Genomic DNA, 22,880 nt, shown 5'->3' with positions numbered 1-22,880 from the left:
TTTGTCTTTCTAGATAAGGAATACAAAATAATTTTCTCCTATTTCTGTTAATGTGGTGAATTATACTCCTTGATTTTTTTTAATGTTAAACCACTCCATGCATTAATTTAGTTGCACTGCAAGTATTTTGTGTAAGATTTCCATATCTATGCTCATGACAGACATTGGACTATAATAGTATTTCTCATAATGTCCTCATCAGGGTTTGGTATCAAAATTAAGATGCCCTCTGAGAACAAGTTTGGATGCTCCGTCTTTTCCTTTACAGAGCCTATGTAAGATTGGTACTATTTCTTCTTTAAATATTTGCAAAAATTCTCTGATGAAACCACCTGGGCCTGGAGTTTTCCTTTCAGGGTGGCTATTATTCAATTTATTTAATTTAAAAATTATTTAGATTTTTCTTTTACCTCTTGGGGCATGTTTGGCAACTGTTGTCTTTTAAGGAGTTGGATTGACCTATTTTTTATTATGAAACAACTTGCTTTGTCTCTAAAAATGCTTCTTGCCTTAAATTCTACTTTGATATTAGCATAGCTAGCCCATCTTTCTTTTGGTTGGTGTTTGAATAACATATTTTTTTTATATAATTTTACTTATATTAAGGTGTGTTTTGTAAGCAGCATATAAATTGCTTTTATATTTTTGTAGTCTGATAATCTTAGTACTTTTAATTGGCATATTTAATTATTTTCATTTACTATAATTACTGGTACATTTGGCTTTATCACTACCATCATTGTTTTGGTTTTATGTTCCTTTGCTTTGATTTCTTGACTTCTTTAAGATTAATAAAATATTTTTATTCTACCATTTTTCCTCTATTGTCCTGTTACATGTTTTCTTTTTTACTTTCCTTTAAATAGCTATTCTGTAAGTGAGTATACCTTATGACTAAATTAATAATGCATATTATTACCTCTACTATTTCTTTAATAATGCTTTAGGTACATTTGTCTCCTACCATTTTTCATGTATGATTATCATTCATTTTGGTAGTAAATATATTTTGAATGCATCAAGGCATTACTACTAATGTGTTATTTAGTTAATGGTCATTTATACTTGCCTATTCTTTTGTTTTTTATTCCTTTCATTTCTGGGTTTCCCTCATTTTGCTTTTCCCTAGGAAACTTCCTTTAGTATATCTTGTAGCTGGGTCTGCTAACAATAAATTATTTCAGCTTTGTTTCTCTACAGACATCTTTATTTTGCCTTTATTTTTGAAGAATATTTTCACTGTGTAGAGAATCTTAGTTAACAGTTGCATTCTTTCCTCATTTTAAAGATGTCATTCTACTGACTTCTGGCTTCCATTGTCTGTTGAGATCTAATTATTACTTTCTTGCTCATTAGAAGTTGATATTTTCCTCTCACTTGGGTTGCTTCTGGGACTTGAAGTCACCTATGTTAGTTTCTTTCCTCTGTTCTACAAATAGTACTTACACTTTTTTCCCCTGTAGTTCTCACTTTTTCTGTCTCTCCAAACTTTAGTTTGGGCACCTTGTGACATACTAATATTCAATTTGTCAATCTTGTTTGCCTGCATCTAATCTGCTTTTAAACACATCTGTTAAGTTCTTAATATCATATCATTTTCAGTTCTAGAGTTTTAATTTGATTCTTTTTTCAGGATACTAAATCTTTAGTGAAGTTCCATTTGTTCCCTATAATTTTTTGAACATATGAATAACAATTATTTTAAAGTTCTTTTCTGCTGATTTCAATATCTAAATTACCCAGGTGTCTGTTTCTAAGTCTTTTTATGTTTACTCTTAAGTATGTTACATACTTCTATTTTTCTGTTGTTTTGTAAATTGGGTTTTGATTTTCTTTTTTTACATTTGGTCTCTTTTTTATTCAGTGATTTTTTTCTGAAAAGTGAGACTTTTTATATGAATGATTCAAAAAGTACAGAAAAATTACAAATTAAAAATTCACCCTAAATCATGTTACCTATAAATTACTGTTATTAAGAGCAATTGAACATTATTCATTATGTAGATTAGGATAAATGAGCAAATAAATAGAAATAATCAACCTGGGACCAAATTATGCAAGCTGAATTTTAAGTAAAAATTGTGCTTTATTTTACTTAAATTTAACAAAGAAAAGAAACTAAAGAAATTGTTGATCCATTGATCCAGAGATAAATGTTCATCACCCCATCGTTTATTTAATTTCCCTCAGGAGGATCCTAAAACTAACTGATTGTATTTCAGGAAAGATGCTAAATTAACACTCTGAAAAGTCTTCTCTCATCCTCATTCTAAAGTTCTGGTTTCCACACTATACTATTTTCACTTCATGAGGACTTTACTGTTTGTTTCATTCTGTAATCATAATGCCATAGTGGTTTAATTTTTCTAATTATATATTTTTTAAGTTAAACTTTTTTCCTGGAAATAATTGTAGATTCATATGCACTAGTAAAAAATAATACAAAGAGATACCTATGCACTGTTTACCAAGATTCCTCCAATGGTAACATCAGATAAAGCTATGGTACAATACCACAGCTGGGATACTGACATTGATAAAGACAAGATACAGAATATTTTCACCACCATAAGGATCCCTCATGTTGTTCTTTCATAGCCACATTCACAGCTGTGACCCTAAGCAGCTACAAATCTGTTCTCCATTTTTACAATTTTTTCATTTCAAAAATGTTATATAAATGGAATCATACAGTATGTGACATTTTGGGGTAGCCTATTATCTTCAGCATAATTCAGGTCATTATGTATATCATTGGTTTGTTCTTTTTTATTGATGAGAAATATTCTATGATATGGGTGAAGCACAGTATGTTTAATCATTTACCCATTGAAGGACATCTGGGTTGTTTCCTGTTTCTGGTTATTACAAATAAGAGTAAATGTGAATATTAAGGTACAGGTTTTTATAGTAACATGTTTTCATTTCTCTCAAATAAGTAACCAAAATGAAATTGCTGGGTCATATATTTAGTTTTATAAGAAACTGCTTTATACTTCTCCTCAGTGGGTGTATCATTTTACATTTCCATCAGTAATATTTGAGTTACTGAGGTCTATTTTCTCCATATCCTTGTCAGCATTTGGTATTGTCACTTTTTAACTTTAACCATTTTAATAGGTATATAGTGATATGTAAGTATTTTAATTTGCATCTCTATGGCTAATGGTGTTGAACATCTTACCATCTGAATACCTCCTAGGTTAAATGTCTTTTCATGACCTTTGCCCATATCCCAATTGGATATTTTGGCTTTTTTTTAAACTATTGAGTGTTGAAAGTTCTTTATATATTCCAGAGAACAGTCCTTTGTTAGCTATGTGGTTTGCAAACATTGTCCCCTTGTGTGTAGCTTGTCCCTTCACACTCAAAATGATTTTTAAGTTTCATGAGATCAATTTATCAGTTTTTCCTTCTATGAATCATGCTTTTGGTGTCATGTAAGAATTCCTTGCTTAGCCCACAATTCAGATTTTCTCATTTCTAAAAGTATAGCTTTGCATTTCATAGTTAAATTTGTGATTCATTTTGAGTTAATTTTGTATAAGACATGAGGTTTAGGTTGAGGTTCACTATTCTTTGCCCAGAATGTCCAATCACTATAGCATTTGTTTAAAAGAATATCTTTTCCTCTATTGATTTCTTTTTCTATCTTTGTCAAAAATAAGTTGGGCAGATTTGTACAGATCTATTTCTGGGTTCTCTTTTCAGTTTTATTAATTTACATGTTTATCCCTCAGCTAATACAACACTCTCTTGGTCATTTTTGTAGAACTGTAAGATTTAATATTGGATAGAGTTCTCTGTCCCACATTATTCTTGTTTTCCAAGTTGTGTAATATCTTCTAGAATTGGTACGTATCCATATAACTTTTAGAAAAAGTTTGTCTATATCTCTAAAAAAAGTGTAATAAGAATTGCATTAAACCTGTGGATCAGTTTGAGACAGTTGACATATTTAGCATTTTGAATCTTCCAATCTATGAACATGGTATGCCACTACAATTTAGGTTTTTTAAAATCTATTTTAACAACCAACATTTTGTAATTTTCAGCATACAAATCCTGTATATGTTTCTTTAGATGTATAACAAAGTGTTCGATTTTCTTTGGAGCAATTTTAAATTGGATTATGCCTTTTATTTTAGTTTCCATATGTTTGTTGATATTACATAGAATTGTAATTGATTTTTGCATGTTGATCTTGTATCCTGCAACTTTGATGTACTCATTTGCTCTAAGGGTTCTGTGTGTGTGTGTGTGTGTGTGTGTGTGTGTGTGTGTGTGTGTGTGTGTAGGAGGAATTCCTACATAAACAATTATGTCATCTGTAAATCTGTAAATGAACACAATTTTATTCTTCCTTTCTTACCCATATGCCTTTTATTTATTTTCTTGCCTTATAATGCTGGCTAGAACTTCCAAAATTCTGTATCAAATAAGAGAGATGGGAGCATATATTCCTGCTTTATTACTGATTTTAGAAGTAAGCATTCAATCTTTCACCTATCAGTTCAATGTTAGCTGTAGGCTTTTTGTAGATGTCCTTAACTGTTCCTATGCCAACTAACATGACTATATATAATTTTTCTTTTTAACCTATTGAAACAATGGATTATACTGATTGATTTTTGCAGACTGCAGCAGACTTACATACCTAGAATAAATATCATTTGGCCATGGTATATACTTCTTCCTATACATTGCTATATTCAATTTGCTAAAATTTTTGAGAGGATAATTATATCTATGTCCAAGAGCAATATTAGACTATAGTGTTCTCTCTCTCTCTCTCACTATCATTAGAATAAATATTAAAATCCCCTTATAGGCCACAAGGACCTCTCTTCACCTCATTTCCAACTACTTTCTAGATCCCCTTTCACTCCAGCACAAGGGCCTCCCAACTGCCTCTGGGACACATCAGGCCTGCTCCCACCTCAGGGCATTTGTCCTTACTTTTCTCTTTTCATGATATACTCTTATTCTTTCTCCACTGTCTACATGGCTCATTCCCTCTCCTCCTCCAAGTCTTTGTGCAAAAGTTACCATCTTAATGGAGGCCCATCTTTTTCCCCCCTCTTAGAGTAACATCTTTATATAATAAATTACTTACTGTAAAGAGAAACTTAATTTTTCACCAAAACTTGTACAAAAGGCACAAATACCTAGGTTTTACTCTGCATTCTATCTTTGCCCAAATAGCACAACCACAATAGGGATGAGTACACTTTTTAAACAATCTATTCACAAAATATTTTCTCACCCAAACACATCAGAGTATTTTATGTTTATGTTCAAACCAAGTAACATGAATCAACTTATAGTTTTCTCACTTCTCCCTCTAAATACTTTTACATGTTCCTTCTAAGACCCTATCATTTATAAACAGATTGGATTCCAGCCAGGAAATCAGAGGATTTTTTTAGATTTTCTAATATTTAGCTCACCATCTAGAATATTGTTTCTCCTCTATTTGTATCCTAGCATTCATACATATAGTATAATCTCCTCCTTCTCCAAGATAGCTCTCTGTCAACCTTCTCCAAGATGGCAGAGTCCAGGTTTCCTCCAAACCACACTGCATGTGGTCTCAGCAGGCCCCACACCCTGCCTCATTACACCAGAGAAATTCCTCTACTGGGATTCTAGCACCTTGAGTTTCAGGTTCTGGAGAACCTTCTCCAGATAGAGCTGGTAAATTGTACTCTTGTAATTCTCAGTTACAACTCCACAAGAAGTATATTGAATTTTAAATAAACTTCCATGGATTTCTAGAAAGTTCCTGGTGCCAGCCTTGCAGAGCAGCTCATCGATGTTTTGGGTGATGACCATGACTTGTTGGCCCTGCTTGTCCAGCCAGGGCTCACACTTGGTAATGATGAGGTCCCCAGGATTCAGCAATTTTCACTGCATGACCTCCCACGGGTATGGTACAACACTCACACCTGGGATGGGTTTTGGGCAGAGGCCTATGGATTGGCCAGGTCCTGGGACTGCTACCTTCTCTAGTAACCTACCACTCCTCTGAAAGTCAAAACTCCACTTTCAGCACTAATACCAGCTCCTGAAATGATGACTATATGCTTTCCTTTTTCAAAAAAGCTTCTGGAGGAGGGATCAGAAGATGGCGGCATGAGTAGAGCAGTGAAAATCTCCTCCCAAAACCACATATATCTATGAAAATATAACAAAGACAACTCTTCCTAGAATAAAGACCAGAGGACACAGGACAATATCCAGAACCACATCCGCACCTGAGAGAACCCAGTGCCACGCGAAGGGGGTAAGATACAAGCCCCGGCCTGGTGGGAGCCGAGCACCCATCCCCCCAACTCCCGGCGGGAGAAGAATAGGCAGAGCGGGAGGGAGATTGAGCCCAGGACTGCCGAACACCCAGCTCCAGCCATCTGGGCCAGAGAGCAGACACAGTGCGTGCGCAGGGGGCCCTGGATACTACGAAAACAGAGCAACAAGAACAGTGAGCGGGCACCGGAGGCCAGGTGCTGGAAGACATAAGAAAAGTGAGCGACCAATTTTTTTTTTTTTTTGCTGTTTTGTTTTGGCGAGCACTTTTTGGAAGTTTTAAAGGGATAGGGACCCCAATACTAGGGAAACAGAGCAGCAAGACCGGTGAGCAGATGCCTGAGGCTGGTGCTGGAGAATAAAGAAAAACGAGTGGCTACCTTTTTTTTTTTTTTTTAATTAAAAAAAAAATTTTTTTTTTAATTTAAAATTTTTTTTTATTTTTTATTTTTTTTTGGGGGTCATTGTTTTGTTTTGGCGGGTGCTTTTTGGAAGTCTTAAAGGGACAGGGCGGGACACTTAATCCAGAGGTAGGGAATCTGGGGATCTCTGGGCACCCTAACCCCTGGGCTGCAGGGAGCAGGGAGGCCCTTATGGAGATAAATAGCCTCCCAGCCGCTCCCCCTCCAACGGGACTCCACCATTTTGGAGGAGCAGCCCGAGCCAGGCCACGCCCACAGCAAAAGCAGAGATAAACTCCATAGCAGCCGGGCAGGAAGCAGAAAACCTGTCTGTGCGCAGCTGCCCAGCACAAGCCACTAGAGGTCGCTGTTCTCCCAGGAGAGGAGGGCCACAAACCAACAAGAAGGGAAGTTCTTCCAGCCGTCGCTCGTCCCAGCTCTGCAGACTATTCCTATCACCATGAAAAGGCAAAGCTACAGGCAGACAAAGATCACAGAGACAACACCAGAGAAGGAGACAGACCTAACCAGTCTTCCTGACAAAGAATTCAAAATAAGAATCATAAACATGCTGACAGAGATGCAGAGAAATACGCAAGAGATATGGGATGAAGTCCGGAGGGAGATCACAGATGCCAGAAAGGAGATCGCAGAAATGAAACAAACTCTGGAAGGGTTTATAAGCAGAATGGATAAGATGCAAGAGGCCATTGATGGAATAGAAACCAGAGAACAGGAACGCATAGAAGCTGACTTAGAGAGAGATAAAAGGATCTACAGGAATGAAACAATATTAAGAGAACTGTGTGACCAATCCAAAAGGAACAATATCCATATTATAGGGGTACCAGAAGAAGAATAGAGAGGAAAAGGGATGGAAAGTATCTTGGAAGAAATAATTGCTGAAAAGTTCCCCAAACTGGGGGAGGAAATAATCAAACAGACCATGGAAATACACAGAACCCCCAACAGAAAGGATCCAAGGAGGATAACACCAAGACACATAATAATTAAAATGGCAAAGATGAAGGACAAGGAAAGAGTTTTAAAGGCAGCTAGAGAGAAAAAGGTCACCTATAAAGGAAAACCCATCAGGCTAACATCAGACTTCTCGACAGAAACCCTACAGGCCAGAAGAGAATGACATGATATATTTAATACAATGAAACAGAAGGGCCTTGAACCAAGGATACTGTATCCAGCACAACTATCATTCAAATATGATGGTGGGATTAAACAATTACCAGACAAACAAAAACTGAGGGAATTTGCTTCCCACAAACCACCTCTACAGGACATCTTACAGGGACTACTCTAGATGGGAGAACTCCTAGAAAGAGCAGAGCACAAAACACCCAACATATAAAGAATTGAGGAGGAGGAATAAGAAGGGAGAGAAGAAAAGAATCTCCAGACAGTGTACATAACAGCTCAATAAGCGAGCTAAGTTAGGCAGTAAGATACTAAAGAGGATAACCTTGAACCTTTGGTAACCACGGATTTAAAGCCTGCAATGGCAATAAGTACATATCTTTCAATAGTCACCCTAAATGTTAATGGGATGAATGCACCAATCAAAAGACACAGAGTAAAAGAAAGGATAAAAAAGCAAGACCATCTATATGCTGCTTACAAGAAACTCACCTCAAACCCAAAGACATGTACAGACTAAAAGTCAAGGGATGGAAAAACATATTTCAAGCAAACAACAGCGAGAAGAAAGCAGGGGTTGCAGTACTAATATCAGACAAAATAGACTTCAAAACAAAGAAAGTAACAAGAGATAAAGAAGGACACTACATAATGATAAAGGGCTCAGTCCAACAAGAGGATATAACCATTCTAAATATATATGCACCCAACACAGGAGCACCAGCATATGTGAAACAAATACTAACAGAACTAAAGGGGGAAATAGACTGCAATGGATTCATTCTAGGAGACTTCAACACACCACTCACCCCAAAGGATAGATCCACTGGGCAGAAAATAAGTAAGGACACAGAAGCACTGAACAACACAGTAGAGCAGATGGACCTAATAGACATCTAAAGAACTCTACATCCAAAAGCAACAGGATATACATTCTTCTCAAGTGCACATGGAACATTCGCCAGAATAGACCACATACTAGGCCACAAAAAGAGCCTCAGTAAATTCCAAAAGATTGAAATCATACCAACCAACTTTTCAGACCACAAAGGCATAAAACTAGAAATAAACTGTACAAAGAAAGCAAAGAGGCTCACAAACACATGGAGGCTTAACAACACGCTCCTAAATAATCAATGGATCAATGACCAAATCAAAATGGAGATCCAGCAATATATGGAAACAAATGACAACAACAAAACTAAGCCCCAACTTCTGTGGGACACAGCAAAAGCAGTCTTAAGAGGAAAGTATATAGCAATCCAAGCATATTTAAAAAAGGAAGAACAAACCCAAATGAATGGTCTAATGCCACAATTATCGAAATTGGAAAAAGAAGAACAAATGAGGCCTAAGGTCAGCAGAAGGAGGGACATAATAAAGATCAGAGAAGAAATAAGTAAAATTGAGAAGAATAAAACAATAGCAAAAATCAATGAAACCAAGAGCTGGTTCTTCGAGAAAATAAACAAAATAGATAAGCCTCTAGCCAGACTTATTAAGAAGAAAAGAGAGTCAACACAAATCAACAGTATCAGAAACGAGAAAGGAAAAATCATGACGGACCCCACAGAAATACAAAGAATTATTAGAGAATACTATGAAAACCTATATGCAAACAAGCTGGGAAACCTAGGATAAATGGACAACTTCCTAGAAAAATACAACCTGCCAAGACTGACCCAGAAAGAAACAGAAAATCTAAACAGACCAATTACCAGCAACAAAATTGAAGCGGTAATCAAAAACCTACCAAAGAACAAAACCCCCGGGTCAGATGGATTTACCTCGGAATTTTATCAGACATACAGGGAAGACATAATACCCATTCTCCTTAGAGTTTTCCAAAAAATAGAGGAGGAGGGGATACTCCCAAACTCATTCTATGAAGCTAACATCACCCTAATACCAAAACCAGGCAAAGACCCCACCAAAAAAGAAAATTACAGACCAATATCCCTGATGAATGTAGATGCAAAAATACTCAACAAAATATTAGCAAACCGAATTCAAAAATACATCAAAAGGATCATACACCATGACCAAGTGGGATTCATCCCAGGGATGCAAGGATGGTACAACATTCGAAAGTCCATCAACATCATCCACCACATCAACAAAAAAGAAAGACAAAAACCACATGATCATCTCCATAGATGCTGAAAAAGCATTTGACAAAGTTCAACATCCATTCATGATAAAAACTCTCAGCAAAATGGGAATAGAGGGCAAGTACCTTAACATAATAAAGGCCATCTATGATAAACCCACAGCCAACATTATATTGAACAGCGAGAAGCTGAAAGCATGTCCTCTGAGATCGGGAACTACTCAGGGATTCCCACTCTCTCCACTGTTATTTACCATAGTACTGGAGGTCCTAGCCACGGCAATCAGACAAAACAAAGAAATACAAGGAATCCAGATTGGTAAAGAAGAAGTTAAACTGTCACTATTTGCAGATGACATGATACTGTACATAAAAAACCCTAAAGACTCCACCCCAAAAATACTAGAACTGATATTGGAATACAGCAAAGTTGCAGGATACAAAATCAACACACAGAAATCTGTGGCTTTCCTATACACTAGCAATGAACCAACAGAAAGAGAAATCAGGAAAACAACTCCATTCACAATTGCATCAAAAAAAATAAAATACCTAGAAATAAACCTAACCAAAAAAGTGAAAGACTTATACTCTGAAAACTACAAGTCACTCTTAAGAGAAATTAAAGGGGACACTAACAGATGGAAACTCATCCCATGCTCGTGGCTAGGAAGAATTAAAATAGTCAAAATGGCCATCCTGCCCAAAGCAATATACAGATTTGATGCAATCCCTATGAAACTACCAGCAACATTCTTCAATGAACTGGAACAAATAATTCAAAAATTCATATGGAAACACCAAAGACCCCGAATAGCCAAAGCAATCCTGAGAAAGAAGAATAAAGTAGGGGGGATCTCACTCCCCAACTTCAAGCTCTACTATAAAGCCATAGTAATCAAGACAATTTGGTACTGGCACAAGAGCAGAGCCACAGACCAATGGAACAGACTAGAGAATTCAGACATTAACCCAGACATATATGGTCAATTAATATTTGATAAAGGGGCCATGGACATACAATGGCGAAATGACAGTCTCTTCAACAGGTGGTGCTGGCAAAACTGGATAGCTACATGTAGGAGAATGAAACTGGACCATTGTCTAACCCCATATACAAAAATTAACTCAAAATGGATCAAAGACCTGAATGTAAGCCATGAAACCATTAAACTCTTGGAAGAAAACATAGGCGAAAACCTCTTAGACATAAACATGAGTGACCTCTTCTTGAACATATCTCCCCAGGCAAGGAAAACAACAGCAAAAATGAATAAGTGGGACTATATTAAGCTGAAAAGCTTCTGTACAGCAAAAGACACCATCAATAGAACAAAAAGGAACCCTACAGTATGGGAGAATATATTTGAAAATGAAACATCCGATAAAGGCTTGATGCTCAGAATATATAAAAAGCTCACACGCCTCAACAAACAAAAAACAAATAACCCAATTAAGAAATGGGCAGGGGAACTGCACAGACAGTTCTCCAAAAAATAAATACAGATGGCCAACAGACACAGGAAAAGATGCTCCACATCACTAATTATCAGAGAAATGCAAATTAAAACTACAATGAGGTATCACCTCACACCAGTAAGGATGGCTGCCATCCAAAAGACAAACAACAACAAATGTTGGTGAGGCTTTGGAGAAAGGGGAACCCTCCTACACTGCTGGTGGGAATGTAATTTAGTTCAACCATTGTGGAAAGCAGTATGGACGTACATCAAAATGCTCAAAACAGACTTACCATTTGACCCAGGAATTGCACTCCTAGGAATTTACCCTAAGAATGCAGCAATCAAGTATGAGAAAGATCAGTGCACCCCTATGTTTATCGCAGCACTATTTACAATAGCCAAGAATTGGAAGCAACCTAAATGTCCATCGATAGATGAATGGATAAAGAAGATGTGGTACATATACACAATGGAATATTACACAGCCATAAGAAAAGGGAAAATCCAACCATTTGCAGCAACATGGATGGAGCTGGAGGGTATTATGCTCAGTGAAACAAGCCAAGCGGAGAAAGAGAAATACCAAATGATTTCACTTATCTGTGGAATATAAGAACAGAGGAAAAACTGAAGGAACAAAACAGTAGCAGAATCACAGAACTCAAGAATGGACTAACAGGTACCAAAGGGAAAGGGACTGGGGAGGATGGGTGGGAGGGAGGGATAACGGGGGGAGAAGTAGGAGGGTATTAAGATTAGCATGTATGGGGGGGTAGGAGAAAAGGGAGGGCTGTACAACACAGAGAAGGCAAGTAGTGATTCTACAACATTTTGCTGTGCTGATGGACAGTGACTGTAAAGGGTTTTATAGGGGGGACCTGGTATAGGGGAGAGCCTAGTAAACATAATATTCGTCATATAAGTGTAGATTAGTGATACCAAAAAAAAAAAGGCAGTTCCTGTGTGGTAACCTCCAATGAGTTCTACACAAGGGTATAAAGGGCATATAAAAGTGTAGGCAAAGGGTCTGTTTGTGTTTATACAGAAGATCAAAGCCTAATTGGGCTACCCCGAAAATGAACTAAGATACGATATGAAAAAGAACTTCCAACATCAGCACTCCCTGGAAGACTCATGCCAGAAGATGATCATCAAAAAACCCCAACAAAGATCCACGCACTGCTACAGCTGTAGATGCACTCATCCCACCAGTTCCTGGACTTGCCATGGAAATGAAAAAGGAGATATCTAAGCTGGCCTGTGCATACAGTAAAACAACAAATTTGACTGGATCTATACTGTTGGAACTCAACCAAGAATTAGGAGAAGTGCAAATTGGAGAGCTCCAAAATCTTACAACTACAGACTATTTACTGTTAAAAGAACATAAGGGATGTGAACATTCCCCAGGAATGGGTTGTTTTAATTTGTCTGATTTCTCTCAGACTGTTCAAGTTCAGTTGGACAATATCCACCATATCATAGATAAGTTTTCACAAATGCCTAAGGTGCCTAACTGGTTTTCTTGGTTTCACTGGAGATGGCTGGTAATTACAGGTATGCTTTGGTTACGTAACTATACTCCTATTATGTTAATGTGTGTGCGCAATTTAAGTAGTAGCTTAAAACCTATACATGCTGAAGTTACTCTACAAGAAGATATGTCAAAGAAATAATCAATCTTCCCATGTTTTCTTCCGCCTGCTACTTCTATAGCTTTTCTTCTTCCTTCCTAATTACAATCCTTAAATAGAATTCGTGCCTCATATCAAATTTACCGAGTATCATAATTCTTCCAAGTGGTAAAGACACCTCAAGACAAATGCTGGGCATAGAAGCTACAGGGCATAAATATGCAAAGAAATAAAAAGCTAACCATTTCAAACAATAATGCTTCTCTCTCACTTACCAACTTTACATGTCCCTGTATGGCCCCGGAAGATGACTGGTTAGCCAGAGACGGGTAAGATTCCTCAAGGGAGGAACAACCTAAGACAGGCACAGTCGCAGGGGGGTCATCAGGTGAGAAATTGGGGATCAACAGAGGTGAGGCTTAGAACCTCAACCCCCCGTGTTCTGAGAGAAATCTTCTGCATACGTGGATGTTTTATTGCCCTGGTCTAGCTTGGATTAACACATAGTCTACAGGCACACACCTGATCATCTACATTTGCTCTCTTACAACACTAAACTATGTTTTCTACCTTTATCTTGTATCTACCTACCACTTCAGCATTTTATTAAAAATAATAATAATAAAGAGAGAAATGTGGTATCCACATATGAATCAAGTATAAAAATCAAATGAGTATTCATATTTGAACTGTTTATAGTTCATAATGCATGAGCAAAACCGAAAGTTTCTGTGATGACTGCCCTTTTACTGTTCACTATGTAACTTATTCACTATGTAAGAATTTGTTCTCCATGTAAGAACTTGTTTGTTATGCCTCAGAAGATTGGAGACTGACGAAAATTAGGCTTGGGGTGGATTAATGATTGTGCGTTGAGCATTGACTCCCCTATACAGAATTTTATTGTTGTTAACAACCATTTGATCAATAAATATGAGAGATGCCCTCACAAACAAAAAAAAGTACACACTTCCAATGGTAAAATAAATAAGTAACCGGGATGTAATGTATAGCATAAGGAATACAGTCAAAATATTGTAACAACTTGGTATGGTGATAGCTGATACCTAGAATTATCATGTATATAAATGTTGAATCACTATGTTGTACACCTGAAACTAATGTAATGTAATACTGTGTGTCAACTACCCTTCAATAAAAAATAATTATCTAAAAAAAGAAAAAAGCTTCTGGAAAATTGGCCCTATTTGAACTTGGTAGAGCCATTGTTAGGCAAATCTTGGTTTGTGCTGAGGCTGGAGATTTCAATCCACAACAGAAGTGGAAAGGTAATTGCTGGACACAACCTGGAGAAGTCACATCAGGCTTTCTTTGTAATACTAGTTGTAGAGAGGTGCTACAGGAGGTAGCAACCATGGCAGTGGCCCTGGTGCTGGGGTGGGCTGCGGGGACTGCAGGGCATGGAGGCCGTGGAGAGGGAGGGTTAGCCCCCTCTGTGAGATTCCCTCTAGTGAAGTCCATCTTGCCACCCCATTTGAAATTGCCACCCATTTCCCAGGACCCTAACTCCTCATTATCCTCCATTTAGTTCCCACAACATCTTAGCTTCTACTGAAGGAGATCATGCCCTGATTTATGGAGTTTACTGTTAATCGCTCTTCCCACTAGAATGTAATCTCAAAGTTTCAGGGATTTTTGTTTATTCTTTTCACTGAAATATTCCCATCACTTCATACAGTGCAAAGCATGTAGAGATACTCATAAAATATTTCCTGAGTTCATACAAAATTAAAAGATAATTGATGTGATAGAGAAGGCAGAGGCAAAACTATGTGTCTTCATGATCAAGATGCTGAGGAACTGTATATTTTAGCTCTTTACTTATTGTTCCCCAGAGAAGAATGTAAAAATTTGACTCTCATCATCTACGTTATAGTTTTCAAGAAAATACAGTGAACTAAATCTTAGCCAGGACATTTAGCTGCTGAGTTTCCTGCCCAGGATACTGAGTGGAAGAGATGTTTACTTTGTCTCATCAGAGCTTTGACGACTCAAACTTGAATCAGTAGAGTTTACTTCAAAACATCAAGCCTTCGTCTCCTCATCTTCCTCCACCCACACAAAAAAATCTTGGAATAGAGCTGTTTCAGGCATGAGAACAGAAAAAGCATCGGAGGAATGAGGGAGGAGAGAGGAGGAAAAAAAGAAGGGATTTACACAATACTACTTTTCTCAAAGATACCAGTTCACCTGGGGTACAAACCACACATTTCTGCTCCTACCTCCTCCCTTCGACTCAATAAAAAAGCTACAAAAATGTCAACCTGACCTCAGCTAATATCACTTTTTAGTATCAACTCAATCTGTATATATTTCAGATATATTACCTCTTCATAGTGAAATACCTCTTCAGATTTTCAGTAAGATACAATTCATAATTTAAAAAAATAATCGAATTTATCATCATTACGATATGGGTGTCACAAAAAGAAACTTACTAAGAAGACCTCCTCACAAAGCATTTTAGGAAGCATGATGAAAGCAATTTAGGCTATATATCATCAATGTAGACTTTTTATCATCAGTGAGTATCAGTAGTTCTCATTTTGTGTTTGCATTATCACTTGCACCTGCAAGTTGCTGTAAGGACCAATGTGGTGTGCCTTCCAGGACTTTGTAGAATGGGCCAACTCCCCTGTCAGTTGATTCTACTAGAAGGTTAATGGGGTAAAAGATCGCAGGTAGCATTTCTGAGACTTTCTTAGCTTTCCATGATTCCAGGTCTGAGTTCAGCCACATCATGTAAGAGAAGTCTTGCCTTTGGGATTTTAGGAGGAAACATTTAGGTGCCCTCAGGTGACTGAGCACCCAACACTTCCCAAACTCCAAGCTTTGTTTGCCTACTTAGAATTCCGTCACCTGCACCTCACCCCAAAATCTGTCTGACTTACCCATTGGAACCCCCTCACATATATCTTCGGTCCTTTGTATGAGGTGTGTGTGTGTGGATGTTACAGCTCTGCCTAGATTTAAAACCAGAAGTTACAAACTTGTATCTATTTAAGGTCCAAGTAAGTACTGTATAACAGTGAGCTGGAGACCATAGGTGAGTCATCAGCAGGAGCAGGTGCCACTGGCATCCAGGTATGTTCCTATTCAGGATTTGGTCTCAGCATAAACAGATAATCCCATCTGTCAAAAGAATACAGAGATCTGTATGTATGTGAAGTCTTTTTATTTATTTATAGGCAACTATTAGGTTTTACTGTATGAAAGTTACTTTTATAGCTCAAAATCAGTCAAATAATAAATTCATATGGTGCGATATACTGAGTAAAGGAGACCTCAAGATATGCCAAGGACCCGTGAATTCTACCTTATATGGAAAAAGCATTTTTGCAAATGTGATTAAGTTAAGGATCTTGAAATAGGAGATTATCCTGGATTATCTGGGTGGCCCTAAATTCAATCACTAATGTCCTTATGAGAGTGAGGAGAGGGTGATTTCACACAGAAGAGGAGGGGGCAATGTGACCAGGGATTGGAGTGATACAGCCATAAGCCATGGAGGGCTGGCAGCCACCACAAGCTGGGATGCTCGTGGGACAAGTCATCCCCCAGGGACTCTGGAGGGAGCACAACCTTTCTGACATCTCGATTTCAGCCCACTGACACTGGTTTTAGACTTCTGGCCTCCAGAACTGTAAAAGAATAGATTTGTGTTGTTTTAAGCCATGAAATCTGTGGCAATTTGTTATAGCAGCCACAGAAAACCAATACATATGGGTTAACAATACCATATGGGTTAATTCAAATACATATTTACATATGTGTATATATATACATTTACATATGTCTCTACATGTGTGTGTATGTTTATGTGTATGTGCAAAAACAACATGCAGGCCCAATAAAGCACATCTGCAAGGTAGATCTGTCCCTGAGACAACTAACTTGTGTCGATTTTAAATACTTTACTATTTATCTTTCTCTTGTCCATAGGAACTGGCACTGTGATCTACGCCTTCATCAAATATTTTTTTGAATTACTGCCAATGATTGCAAAGGAATTTGCCAATACATTGCTTAAACCTTTATATTTCCCAAAATCCCCATTCAAGGCTTTAATAAATCCAGGTTTCCTTTGCCTTTGATGTGATTCATTGAGAGAAGAGTGACCTCAAATCCTGTCTTCAGATTCAATTCACTAAATGCCAGATGCTATGCCCAGTCAGGAGGGAACAGCAGCTTTAAGTACAAGCAAAAGAGTGAAATGTCTCCAAAACCTGTTAACTGAACAGTGTAAGTATGTAGGTCTTTACTGTAGGAAAGTTACCTTTATAGCTCAAAATTAGTCAAATAATAAATTCATATGGTGTTATTGCTGCTGACTCCACCACAGCATGTTGGATCTGCAACTGGCCTCTGGCACTACCTTTATCATTTCAGCTCTCTGAGCTCAGCACTTGGACTTCCATGAGGTTCCATGTTTGTATTCCTAAAACAAATGCTTTTCTTGGGCTGCCTTGAGTGTGCGGTGCTGTTTGCCACCAGAGCTTATTCAGTGGCTTCTTGAAGACTCAGCCCAGCTGTTTTCCTATTCTAACCACAACAGTGCTATACCCCAAGTGCCAGTCCAAATGAGACAAGAAGCTCACAGCAGAATTTAAATCAACACACTGCTTCCTTCATCAGGGAAGTCTCATTGTGAATTTCACCAAGAAGCATGCGTAGTGATAGGAAGGATTTACGTTCCCTGGCAAGGTCTCTGTCTCATTAACAGTCACTAACAGTGTGAAGACTGGCAGCACTGGCCTAGAGCTTCCCTAGGGAGAGGGAATTTGAAGAGCATGATTTGTTCTTCTCTTTCTCTTCCCCTGCTCCCTCATGATGGGCAGAAACAGAACGGGAGAGGAAAGTTCTTGCATCAGAACGGTGCTGCCCGTCTGCGCAAAATACACCATTTTCTTTTTAATCATAAGGGAATAATTTTTCTCTACTTAACCATCACTTTTGCCCTTTGAAGTCAGATCTTGCATTAAGTCCAGTTTGCATGGAATGCTCCTCTAAGAAACTGTAATCACTCACAGGGTTGGCCTGTTTCTAATGCAGAACTGCCCTGGTCCCTGAAGTGAATTGCATGCATTTATTCGGTATGTTTACCAGAGGAAAACTTTAAGAAATAATTGAAAGTCAGATTAACAAAATTTTAAACAGAAACATGACACAGTTTGCTGTGCTCCCTCTTCTTGGGGGCGGGAGGAGACGTATCTGGGAGTAGATTTGAACTGGGACATTTCTTTAAGGTGAAAAAAGAAACCTTCATTCTACTTGGCAAGTTTGCTGAAGTCTTTCACAACACTGAGCTGTCAGGCACCTCCAGGCATCTGCTAGAGACAGGAGGACATTTTTTGATCCAAATGAAACCAGGGATGATGGAAATGGCAGTGAGTTAATTAAAAAGTATTTAGTTGAGAACTTCCAGAGGCCTATACATGTGAAAGAAGAGATTAAATTTATTACAAGGATTATAAAGAGAAAAAATAAATACCAGAAAAGAAAAACTAAACCACCAAATGAAGCAGACACTATATAAATGCCAAAAATATGTTTTATTTAAACCCTGAAAATGGATATGCCAATTTCTCTAGGAAACATATATTTTAAGCCATTGGAAAATGTACAAGCAAACTAAAAAGTAATAAGGGGCATGTGTTAGAAGCTAGGCCTTCTCATATCAAGCATTTTGTGTTATTATTAAATAGCTCTGTGTCTGTAAATGTTTCATTAAAGTCTCTGTTATTAATTAAAAGTAAATATGTAGCATGAAGTAGGCCAAATGGAATATGTTGTCCAAATTCTCACAACACACCTGAAAAGATTGGATCTTTCTATGTCTTTGCCAGTTCTGATTCATGCGACACTAGGATTCTTTTGCTTCCATACCTATGTAAATTTTTAATATGGTATCTGCCTTATGCCATATGTGATGAGACTCAAAGGTAAAATGTCCATTCATTTATTCATTTAATAGGTTTTTATGGAGGACCTACTCATGCCACATAATATCTTAGATGCCCCAGGTCCCTTGGTGATCAGATAGAGCAGGTTCCAGCTCCTGCAGAGTTTTGGTGTGATTGTGCAATGTGCCAAATGCGCAATGGACACACCATTCTCAAGGATGGTTGCTCACCTGCTACCTGTTCTGGGTATTTCAGACTCTTGATTGCAACTGTAACTGAAGACCACCTGGTTCAGATTTATTTCTGTACCATTGCCTGCAAGTGCCATTGAACAATACTGTATTTTTATTCTCAGACATAATGCAGTCATTCACAGTGAGGCCAACCAAAAGCATAATCCATAAAAAGAAAAACTGATCAACTGAACAATCAAAATTTAAAATTCTGCTCTGCCAAAGGCATGTTAAGAGAATGAAAGGACAATTTACACACTTGGAGAAAAAATTTGCAGATCAATATCCAACAAGGCAATTTTATTGCAGAATTTATAAACAAGAATTTTAAAAGGTCTTGTGCCTAGAATATATAAATATCACTTAAAAGTCAACAAAACACCTAAATAGAACATAGGCAAAAGTAATGAACAGACATTTAACCTAAAAGGATATAAAGACAGCAAATATCACATGAATAGCTGTTAGGGAACTGAAAATTAAAGCAACAGTGAAATATGATCATATAACTATCAGAATTGCTAAAAAAAATAGATTAACACCAAATGCTAGCAAAGCTACAGAAAAACTGGATCACTCATTATTGCTGGTAAAAATGTAAATGGTACAAATTTCTGGAAAATGGTTTGGCAGTTTTTTTAAACTAAAAATTGCTTTAACATATGACCCAGCAATTATATTTCTGAGCATTTATCCCAGATAAATGAAAATTATATTCATGGAAAACTTACACATGAATGTTCATAGCAACTTTATTCATAATAGTCAAAAACTAGAAACTACCCAAATGTTCAATTTGTGAATGGTTAAACAAATGGGTTCATTCATACCATAAAACATGAGTCAGCAGTAAAAAAAATAAACTCTTGGTATATTCAACAACTCGTTTGAGCCTCAACGAGGCTCACTTTGAGCCTCAAGTGAGTGAAAATAGCCAATTTTAAGTTTAAATCCTATATGATTTTAGTTGAAACAAAATTACAGAGATGAAGAACAGATCAGTTAGTTACCAAGGGTTAAAGATAGTGTGGAGGCATGTAAAGAGGTAGCACCAAGATGCATTGTAATGGCACGATTCTGCATCTTGATTGTGGTGGCACATGAATGAAACTACGCATAATGTAAAATTGGAATAGAATTGGGTAAAGTCATATCACCCTCTCATTAATGAGTTATATGTAATTGGTAAAATCTGAGCAAGCTCTATGGACTATACCCACACCAATTTCCTGACCTTATATTGTACTACACTTATGAAAGATATCTCCATTGGCAGAGGCTGGTGGAAGGGTTTACAGTATCTCCCTATACATTTCTGTGTAACTTCCTATGAACTTACAACTATCTCAAAATTTTTAAAAATATAAATTAAAAAAATAAATAAATAGGTGACATAAAGCAGTTATAACATGACCCCCACCAAGAAAACGTTGTCATGGTAGTAATATTAGAGAAGGTGGAAAGCAGGCCACAAAATTAAGACAATGAAGGCCCTTCATTACATTAAAATGGGCCTTTCAAAATGCTACCATAACATATATCTACCCAATAAAATGGCACTTACTAATTTTAATAAAAAGTCAAAAGACATCAAGGGTTTGAAAGTGTAATTCACCTTCCCCCATCAATAAATATCAAGACCAGAAAAACCATGTAAACAGATAGAAGAATTAAATAATACAATTTAGTTGTTATATTTCAAATTCTGTACTCCAAAAATAAAGATAGAATTTCTTTCCTAGTGCTTATAGTACAGTCTTAAAATTTGACCATAAAAATTGAGACCATAGAGAAAGCATCCATATGTTCCAAAATGTGAAACAGTGCTGATGATAGTTTCTGATTATAATGAAATAGAACAACCTGAATTTTTCTCAGTGGGAAACAGAATAAATAAATCATAGCTCATCCATATATTGGAGCGCTATGCAGTTGTGAAGGAAAAATTAGAAAGCCAGTCTTTACTGATAATAAATGTCCTCTAAGATATATTTTAAGTAAAAAAAGCAAGCTACTGAAACATAATACCAGGTTCCCATTTACATTAAAAAGTGGCACAGTTAAATAATATATATTTATAAAATATTTTTTATAAATATATAACAAAATCTCATAACAAATCTCATAACAAAAGATTTAAGCATAGATTCCTCCAGAGGGATAAACAGGAAACTAATAATAATTGTCACCTAACAGAGTGGAGACAAGGAACTGAGCAGATGGGAGGCCTTTATATACTTACTGTATCTTTTTTATCCTTTGGGTGTTTGAAACATGTGAATCATTTATTTATTCCATTAAGTAAGTTTTAAGAAACAGAGGAGGAAAAAAAATATGGGGAAAATTTGAGATCACATATCCAAGGTCCACAAAGAACTGGAAATCACATCTGGGTCTTTCTGACGCCATGTTTGAATAAGCCCCTTGGTCAGCAGAGCAGTGAGACTGGGATAGGTTGGGGAGAGGTTGATGTGCGTGCTGGGGGCAGACAGGGAGGGATGGGAGGAGATGAAGGGATTGTTACTCCCTTTGGAAGTCTCTGATGTCTTAGCTTTCCAAGCGGGTCTCCATAGACAAGGACACCTGTGGTCTGTTAGGATGGCAGTGCACCAGCTTTGCCCCTGGGCCACCAGTGTTGGTCTCATGTGTGGCTCTCCAGTAGCTGGGGGCAAGCTCCATGAGGCCCTCCCCACTGCAGAGCTCGGCTTCCCACCTGGAAGCCCTTTCATAAACACCACTTCTCTGCCTTTCCCTTCTCACCTCCCACTCCAGTCACAGCCCAGCAACTGCAGACTACTCTCCACCAGACCACAGAAAAGATGGGCTCAACACACCATGTTCAAAGGCCCGTGAACACCACCTTCTGCACTGCTCGTGCTTCCATTTCTGTGTTTCTGGGATTCACCGTTTGTTTTATAGCCTGTTCTTTCTATAAAATGGGGGCCTCCTGTTTTATGGTTAAGAAAGGAACTCTGAATGAAACCTGTATCCATACATTCATGAGTTTGACTGCACTCGTTGTTGTGTGGACAGTTCGTCTTTAGCAATGAAAAAAGTCCATTCACCTTCACGTGGCTTTGGTGGAACTGATTCCCTCTGATGTCCCTCAGAACCTCACCTCTCAAGGGGTGACCTGAGGATCAGCAGAACCAGCATCACCTGGGAGCTGGGTGGAAATGCAGACTTGGCCTCCGCCCCAGACCTACTGAATTAGAATCTGCATTTTAACAAGATCTGCAGGTGATTTGCACATGTGTTACAGGTGGAGAAGTCTTCCCTAAGGAGACATTTTGCATGCATAAGAGATACCACCAGAGTAAAGCAAGGTGGCGTGGGGGGTGGGGGCAGGGAGCCTGTTCAAGTTCTACTTCCGTGAAATACTCTTTACCTCTCAAAAACATGTGCTGCCCATGGATGCCGGACATGCTCATAACAAAAGGTGAGCAGGCCGTGGGAGATCATCCACAGCTAGTCCATATGGCGTGTTGGGGAGAAAGTATTGCTCTGAGCTGATCCAAGAGAGGCTGGCAGGAATTCAGCTTGTGAAATCTCCCGACCAAATGGAGATGGAGTTGCCCAGGAGGGTGCAGCTGCAGGACAATATGTTTCCTTTAGAAAAGAAATCTCTAGGTATCCAGGTAAATCCACAAGAGATGG

The 22,880-nt window shown here is 37.8% G+C and overlaps 1 pseudogene; it reads right to left on the bottom strand.

The window, feature by feature from the left end:
• Positions 1-5,483: 5,483 nt before the first annotated feature.
• LOC118931075 (NAD-dependent protein deacylase sirtuin-5, mitochondrial-like) lies at positions 5,484-14,548 on the bottom strand (annotated as a pseudogene).
• Positions 14,549-22,880: the final 8,332 nt, after the last annotated feature.

Source organism: Manis pentadactyla, chromosome 3, assembly GCF_030020395.1.
Source record: "Manis pentadactyla isolate mManPen7 chromosome 3, mManPen7.hap1, whole genome shotgun sequence".
NCBI lineage: Eukaryota > Metazoa > Chordata > Mammalia > Pholidota > Manidae > Manis > Manis pentadactyla.
This window is presented reverse-complemented; position numbering and strand designations above follow the sequence as displayed.